At 45.6% G+C, this 8,235-nt stretch overlaps 1 pseudogene; it reads right to left on the bottom strand.

Moving 5' to 3' along the window:
• Positions 1–235: 235 nt before the first annotated feature.
• On the bottom strand, positions 236–4,455 carry LOC137547309 (uncharacterized; annotated as a pseudogene).
• Between the last annotated feature and the right edge of the window lie 3,780 nt (positions 4,456–8,235).

The following is an 8,235-nucleotide window of genomic DNA, read 5'->3' as shown; positions in this document are numbered from 1 at the left end:
GGGATGAAGTGTATTCCAGCCAACAAGGATCCCCAGATAGGCTGCACATGAAAATAAGATCCAAAGGGATGTGCAATGGTCACCACATACCATCAAACATACTGGCCTCTAGTGGAGCCAAAAGAAAAGCACACCATATTTTTCATTTAGTAGGCTCCAACGGATGGCCAGATGAATAAATTACATGAAAAACTACATTATTTATTTGGACCATTACACTCACCCCCCGGATATGTTACCTCGCTCCACTGGTGGGGGTCGCCTCCAGTCCTGCAATAAAACACAAAGGGGCAAAAATTTAGCATAAATGTTAATTCAAAGGGCCAAATATGCATATTATAAAGTCAGAAGTAAAACAGGGAAAATGACAGAAATTCTAAAAACAATCCCTAACCATAATAAATCTTGTTTAGTCCCAAGTTATTAGTTGCATCAAAATAGGAGATCCAGTAACTCTCTCTTCTTAATCGTTTTCTTATTCCAGTCCCCCCCCCCCCCCCCCCTGCCCACGTCTATCCCTGTTAACTATTTCTATTCCAAAGAATCGTAGAAGGGTGACATCTTACTGATGAGCGGAATGCATATGTTCTATTACACGGGGACTCCCTACACCATTATGGATCGACCGGCAGTGATCTTGAGTGATCTTGATATCTGTCTTTTAGGGGTCTCGTTGTTTCCCCAACATAAATCCTATTGCAGGGGCAAATAAGTGCATAAACAAGACCCCTAGATTGAAAGTTGATAAATTGTCTGAATCTGCAGGTCTTGCCATATCTGGCGAAGGAGTCACCTCTACATATAAAATTGCAGCAAGAACATAGTCCGCAACGGAAATACTGGTATTGTAGCCTGTAACTACTTTTATCAATTATCTAGAATAAATTATCTTTTGCATTGGATGCGCGTACCCAGCTTTTTCTGCTAGCCTTGGATAGTTCTTGAACGGGATCAGAAGTCAGAGGAAAACAATCTGTAGGCAATGTTACAGCTGTTCCGGTTTTGCCGTCTCCAACATCGAGGAGCCATTTTGCGAAATATTTTTCATGATGGAGCGCTCTCATATTTGTCGTCAGTGTAAGTACATGCATGTGATGCCACAAAGGTTGTTTGTTAATGCAACTGGCAACAGCAAGTGCTCGGGAGCAACGCATAATGACGGGGAGTATTTGTCTGAAATCTCCCCCGAATAGTATCGTTTTCCCTCCAAATGGTTGCGTCTCACCCGTGAGGTCACGTAATAACCTGTCAACAGCCTGGAATGCATATGCATGTGTCATTGGCACCTTGTCCCATACTGTATTATCAATTTCGATTGCAGCAGATGTTGAGCGTGTGGTGAGGTAGGTTTGATGTTGCATGTGGAAGCATTAGTCAGCTTCAAAGGTATTTTAAAACGGAATGTGCATTACGTCCACCCGGTAACAATGTTGCAGCAATATGGGTAGATGCTACGGCTGTAGGAACGTCTCCCCTCCCTCTGATGGTATGAATCAGAGGTTTGTAGGCAAAGGTTTTCTTGTTCCTGCAGGATCGTCTAAGAAAAAGCATGTTTGTTGCGGATAGGCATTGCTGTATGCAGCGTGTAAAACAGAGTCAACAGCGATTTTTTTTTTCGGTGTTGAGTTTAGCGTAGTGTTCCACAGCGTTTGAGTGTTCAACCTGAGCGTCGATGGTGACAGATGAATGACACAGGGGAAGAATGTCAGTGGTTGATAGGTGTAATTTGTGCAGGTTGAGGCCATGTGGTTGGAGCATATCATTAACCCCCCTGGCGTTACAATAAATTCGCCAGGGGGGCAGCGCAGCACTTATTTTTTTTTTTTTAAATCATGTAGCTAGCCTAGCGCTAGCTACATGATAGCCGCTGTGCAGCGGCATACCCCCACCCCTTCCGATCACCTCCGGTGATCAGAGCAAACAGGAAATCCCGTTCAGAATGTGATTTCCTGTTTGGTTTCCCCGTCACCATGGCGACGATCGTGATGATGTCATCGACGTTGTGATGTCATCGGGAGTCCCGATCCACCCCTCAGCGCTGCCTGGCACTGATTGGCCAGGCAGCGCACGGGGTCTCGGGGGGGCTGTTACACGGCGGGTAGCGGCGCATCGGCGGCAAGCGGTGGCGATTGTACACAACACGCAGCTAGCAAAGTGCTAGCTGCGTGTTTTAAAAAAAATTATGAAAATCGTCCCACCAGGGCCTGAGAAATCCTCCGCGGCGGCATAGCCCGAGCTCAGCTCGGGATTACCGCCAAGGAGGTTAATTTCCGCGAGAGCATACATGGAAGCGGTGGCTGGGGAGTATTTTGTGAGAAGGTCCTCACAAAGGGAGAGTTTATGCATGTCCCAAAGGCGTGGAACATTGTGCGGTTCAACGAAGACGTAGACAAAAACGAAAAGTTGTCGCAAGAAGAATGGCATTCGTATCTGGGATGCCTCTGTAAGAGTGAGAGAAAGAGAGAACACCAAGAGCCCAATATAGTGTAGTATGTACTGGTAATGTATAATTGGAAGAGTAATAATATTAATTTAATACTCACAAACCAGGGTTACCAGGTAGGCAACCACTGTCAAAGCAGGTGGGGAGATTGTCCTGACCCCACTCAGGATTAAAAAGTCGCTCTCTGTAGTAGAAGAAGGAAGGGTACAACCCTCCACCAAGGGTGGACTTGATGTAGATAATAGGATAGCAGAACATACGACTGTGGATTTTCAGTCAAAACTATTTTACTGGATACTCCAAATAAAGTGCAACGCATTTCGTGAGATACAACCCAGCTTTATCAGGCAATAACAAATAGGAGTAAACAGCATCTGCCAGTATCATCAACACTGAGCGCCTCCATCAAAGAGGCACTCAGTGTTGATGATACTGGCAGATGCTGTTTACTCCTATCTGTTATTGCCTGATGAAGAGGGTTTGTATCCCGCGAAACGTGTTGCACTTTATTTGGAGTATCCAATAAAATTGTTTTGACTGAAAATCCACAGTCGTATGTTCTGCTTGGAGGAGGTAAGTCCACCACTACCTCCTCTACTACCAAGATGGGTTTTTAAGTTCTTTTATCCTGTTTGTGCCTCTGTTATCCTATTATCTGCCTCTGTAAGAGTGTCATCCCATAACTTGTTGTCATCATTAAGGAGACCTAATTGTTGGCACGCTTCTTTGAAAGTGTTACATTGGACGTCATTGACAGTTTGTAGATACTGAAAACTTTTGACGCCTACGGAACTGGTAAGGAGAAGTCGGAGATAATAGCATTGTGTGTCGTTAACAGGCATTCTACCGATAATGTTGGTGCCTCCTCTGATTCTCTTTTTCCATTTTGGACTGTTGGACTGTTGGAATGTGTAATGTTGTGGAACATCCGTGTAATGTAAGTCCACAGCTTCCGAATCTGTTTTGTTTAGTTCAAACCATGCTAAGAGCATAGTGTTTTTGTTAGCTTGTCTTTGTAGCGCTTGTTTCTTGTGACCTTCATGAAAGAAGATGAGTTGTTGTTCTGGCAAATGAACCAGTAATCATGTAATGATGTGAGATTTTTTGGAAAGACTGTATTCGTTCAAACGCCACATAGCCTCCGGAGCACTAACATACCTACCATCAAGAAAAGACTGTATTTCATCATATTGGAAAACACCATCGACTGGCTTCTTGTGAAGTGCAAAGGATGCAGTGTCGTGTCCTTTGTACACATACTTATACAGGTACTTGATACATTGAATGGAGGCGCAAACGTCAACATTAATATGCGCATTGAATTTCTGAGAAAGCCAGGGATTGTAAGGAACTATCCAACGGTTGTCGATATCGTATTTGCCTACAATGGCAGTTCTTGCCTGTCTTCGGCGGTATATGGGGTATCGGTGTGTATTTTCTTGCGTCTCAGTGTTGAAGTCCTTTGGGAAACTTTTGGAACTTGTGCCGTCTTTCATGCAAGGTGAGTTGGAGTAAGCATTCCACACGGACCATGGACCATGCATTTAGTGACAATTTGGAAAAGTCGACAGTGTATTTGAGGATTTGGAAGCTCAGCGCAGACATACTTGTCTATGTCATCTTTGGTTCTTATTTTGGATTGTGAGTCAAGTGTAAGTAACATATGGCAATCCTCGTTTTTGGAACTCACTGACGTACATGTAAGCGATAACATTGCCAAAATTATTCTTGTCGAGAATATCTGTTAGGAATTCTTGCAGTTTGAAATGAAAGACGCGGGCAACGATGTCGGGTCTGTGTTCTGGTCAGTCATGAGGAGAAATGGCGTTGGAGATTTCCGGCCAAGTAGGATTGCAGGTGAAGGTTAGAAATAAGTCAGGCTTTCCACATTTGCGGACAATTGCCATTGCATCTTGGTAGTTCTGTTGCATGTACCTTGGACTCCCTTGAAAGATAGAGGGAAGAATGACCAGGGCAGAGGTTATGGTCTTGTGCTTTAGCAGTGATAGCATCAAGCAGTCCCCTGTATTGCTCTACATGCAAATCTTGTTGATGGGAGCGTAGGCAATGTAAAGCCGCGCCTTCTGTTCAGACATACGCATCAACGACGTATAGCTGGAAGAGTTTGCCACTGGAATGCAAGGTGGAAAATGCAGATCGCATGGCAAGCCTGTAAGCATAATATTGTAGTTGTGTGACTCGTGTTCGTTTAGCGGTTTGCTTGTGCTCAACATGGGTCAATTGTATGTGCCAGCCTGGATCTCCGTCAGGGAACAGAAGCGGATAAACCATGGGATCGCAGTTCATATTGAGTACAGAGATACGCTTGCAAGCGTCTCCCGTTGGGTATATGCAAATGTTGCATTGGGCAGGAGGTTCCCCATCTTCCCCTACAAAGATAGCAGCAACATCAGTTTGACAGGATGGGGCCTTATACCTTCTGATATCCAGACTTGGTTTTTCCATGAATACCATTCGTACAGCAGCAACAGAGTTACTGTGACTGATAATGTCATGCATTTGAATGTAAGAATTAGCGAAGAGATTAACCTGTTGTATCATTTTGTCTAGTTTCATAAACAAAATGTCCTTGCAAGTAGTGATGCTCAAATACCCCTTTTTAAAATTCGAGTTTGGTCGAATTCGAATAGTAAATTATTCGAGGTCAGTCGAATATTCGAGTCGAATAATTTTTACTATTCGATTCGACCTCGGACTTCGAGCTCACTATTCGAGTCGGTATTCGAGCTCACTATTCGAGCTGACTATTCGAATTGGCCTTAAATAGCTTCCAACACTTGTTTTGAGGGTGAATGATGCAAGAAACATCTTTTTTTCCAAGTAACAACAGCAAGTGATTATGTGGGGATGTTCCTTTAAAAACAAAATGTGGAAAGAGAAGTTGTGTCCTAAATTTTGTTCAGTAGTGTTACTGTATATACTTGTTCTTCTTCTTCTTTATCTTTCTTCTTCTTCTAGATCTTCTTCTTCTATATCTTCTTCTTCTTCTTCTTCTTCATCATCTTCTTCTTCTTCTTCTTCTTCATCATCTTCTTCTTCATCTTCTTCATCTTCTTCTTCATCTTCATCTTCATCTTCTTCTTCATCTTCATCTTCTTCATCTTCTTCTTCTTCATCTTCTTCTTCTTCTTCTTCTTCTTCATCTTCTTCTTCTTCTTCATCTTCTTCTTCTTCATCTTCTTCTTCTTCATCTTCTTCATCTTCTTCTTCTTCATCTTCTTCATCTTCTTCTTCTTCTTCTTCATCTTCTTCTTCTTCATCTTCTTCTTCTTCATCTTCTTCATCTTCTTCTTCTTTTTCATCTTCTTTTTCATCTTCTTCTTCATCTTCTTCTTCATCTTCTTCTTCATCTTCTTCTTCATCTTCTTCTTCTTCATCTTCTTCATCTTCTTCTTCTTTATCTTCTTCTTCTTTTTCATCTTCTTCTTCATCATCTTCACGTATTTCTCTTTTCAATATTTTTTTAAAGAAATGCAGCTATTTTTGAGCGTAACAAATAGCTGGTGGGCGCACGCATGTTGGAAGCGCCATTGTATGTGCTCCCTGGCAGTGGAAACACAAAGACAGCAGGAGGTAAATTCAGCAGCAGGAGGAGGAGGATGAGTGTGTGGCAGCAGGCAGTCAATGAGGCAGGCAGCTCGCCGTGACATAATAGCCCTGGTACCTAGCGGTGATACCAGGGCTGTAAATAAACACAACAGGAGGTCCCAGACAGCGGTCGTGCAGCCCACATTGTGTCCAATACACAACTGGGACAACACAGTTTTCAACCCGGGCACCTCAGAAAAATTAAACCTTTTTTTTTTTTTAATGGTTTTTTGGTTTTTGGTTTTACAACCAATATAGCTATTGTTTGACGTAATAGCTGGTGGCAGAGTGGCAGCAGAAGAAGGTAATGCTGTGTACCCTGGCAGTGGGAAACACAGACAGACAGCAGCAGCAGGAGGAGGAATGGAGGAGTAGGCGAGCAGCTATTGTTTGACGTAATAGCTGGTGGCAGAGTGGCAGCAGAAGGTAAATCATCTGTGTACCCTGGCAGTGGGAAACACAGACAGACAGCAGCAGCAGCAGCAGGAGGAGGTGTGGAGGAGCAGTGTGAGTGTGGCAGCAGGTAGGCAGCGTGACATAATAGCCCTGGTACCTAGCGATGATACCAGGGCTGTAAATAAACACAACAGGAGGTCCCAGACAGCGGTCGTGCAGCCCACATTGTGTCCAATACACAACTGGGACAACACAGTTTTCAACCCGGGCACCTCAGAAAAATTAAACCTTTTTTTTTTTTTTAATGGTTTGTTTGGGTTTTGGTTTTGCAACCAATATAGCTATTGTTTGACGTAATAGCTGGTGGCAGAGTGGCAGCAGAAGAAGGTAATTCTGTGTACCCTGGCAGTGGGAAACACAGACAGACAGCAGCAGCAGGAGGAGGAATGGAGGAGTAGGCGAGCAGCTATTGTTTGACGTAATAGCTGGTGGCAGAGTGGCAGCAGAAGGTAAATCATCTGTGTACCCTGGCAGTGGGAAACACAGACAGACAGCAGCAGCAGCAGCAGGAGGAGGTGTGGAGGAGCAGTGTGAGTGTGGCAGCAGGTAGGCAGCGTGACATAATAGCCCTGGTACCTAGCGGTGATACCAGGGCTGTAAATAAACACAACAGGAGGTCCCAGACAGCGGTCGTGCAGCCCACATTGTGTCCAATACACAACTGGGACAACACAGTTTTCAACCCGGGCACCTCCGAAAAATTAAACCTTTTATTTTTTTTAATGGTTTGTTTGGTTTTGGTTTTGCAACCAATATAGCTATTGTTTGACGTAATAGCTGGTGGCAGAGTGGCAGCAGAAGAAGGTAATTCTGTGTACCCTGGCAGTGGGAAACACAGACAGACAGCAGAAGGGCAGTACACAGCAGCCCACTGTAGGTGTAAAATGTGTGGCTGCAGGCGACGTAATAGTCAAAGTGAACCAGGCTGGCTTAGTGAGCAGGAGCCAGGAGGTGGTAAAGGGTGGTAAGGCACATTAACGATGGTTCCGGCAGCCAGTTCATGTCCCCCTCTCGCCGACAACAGGGGCCAGGAACTCGCCTTCCACCCACGCCTGGTTCATCTTGAGAAACGTCAGTCTGTCCACAGACTTGTGAGACAGACGTGAGCGTTTCTCGGTGACCACGCCACCAGCTGCACTGAAGCAGCGCTCGGACAGCACGCTGGAAGGGGGGCAGGACAGCACTTCCAGGGCGTACTGCGCCAGCTCGCTCCAGATCTCCATGCGCTTGACCCAATACTCCATGGGATCAACAGGGGCATCGCTGTCAAGCCCGCTGTACGACCCCATGTAGTCAGCCACCATGCGGGTCAGGCGCTGGCTGTGACCGGAGGAGGATGCTGCTGCATGCATCTCCTCTCTAGTCACTGCTGCCGGAGCCTCTACAGTCCTGTAGAGCTCGTGGCTGAGAGACAGCAGGTCTGTGGGGCGCTTGCTGCTGCTGGATGCAGGCACCTGCTGCTGCCTCTGTGCTGGCTGCTGGACAGTGGGGGTGGAAGGCTGGGGGAAGGCTTCCTCCAAGCGCTCAACAAGGGCCTGCTGCAAGCTCCTTATTTGTTGCGCTGGGTCTCCTCCTGCAGGCGGCAGGAACTGGCTCAACTTCCCCTTGAGGCGTGGGTCCAACATCATGCTGATCCAGATGTCCTCCCTCTGCTTCATCTGGATCACCCTGGGGTCCCTGCGCAGGCACGTCAGCATGTGCGCTGCCATTGGGAAGAGGCGGGCCAC

Source organism: Hyperolius riggenbachi, chromosome 1, assembly GCF_040937935.1.
Source record: "Hyperolius riggenbachi isolate aHypRig1 chromosome 1, aHypRig1.pri, whole genome shotgun sequence".
Lineage (NCBI taxonomy): Eukaryota > Metazoa > Chordata > Amphibia > Anura > Hyperoliidae > Hyperolius > Hyperolius riggenbachi.
The sequence above is the reverse complement of the archived record's forward strand: the minus strand, read 5'-3'. Positions and strand labels throughout refer to the sequence as shown.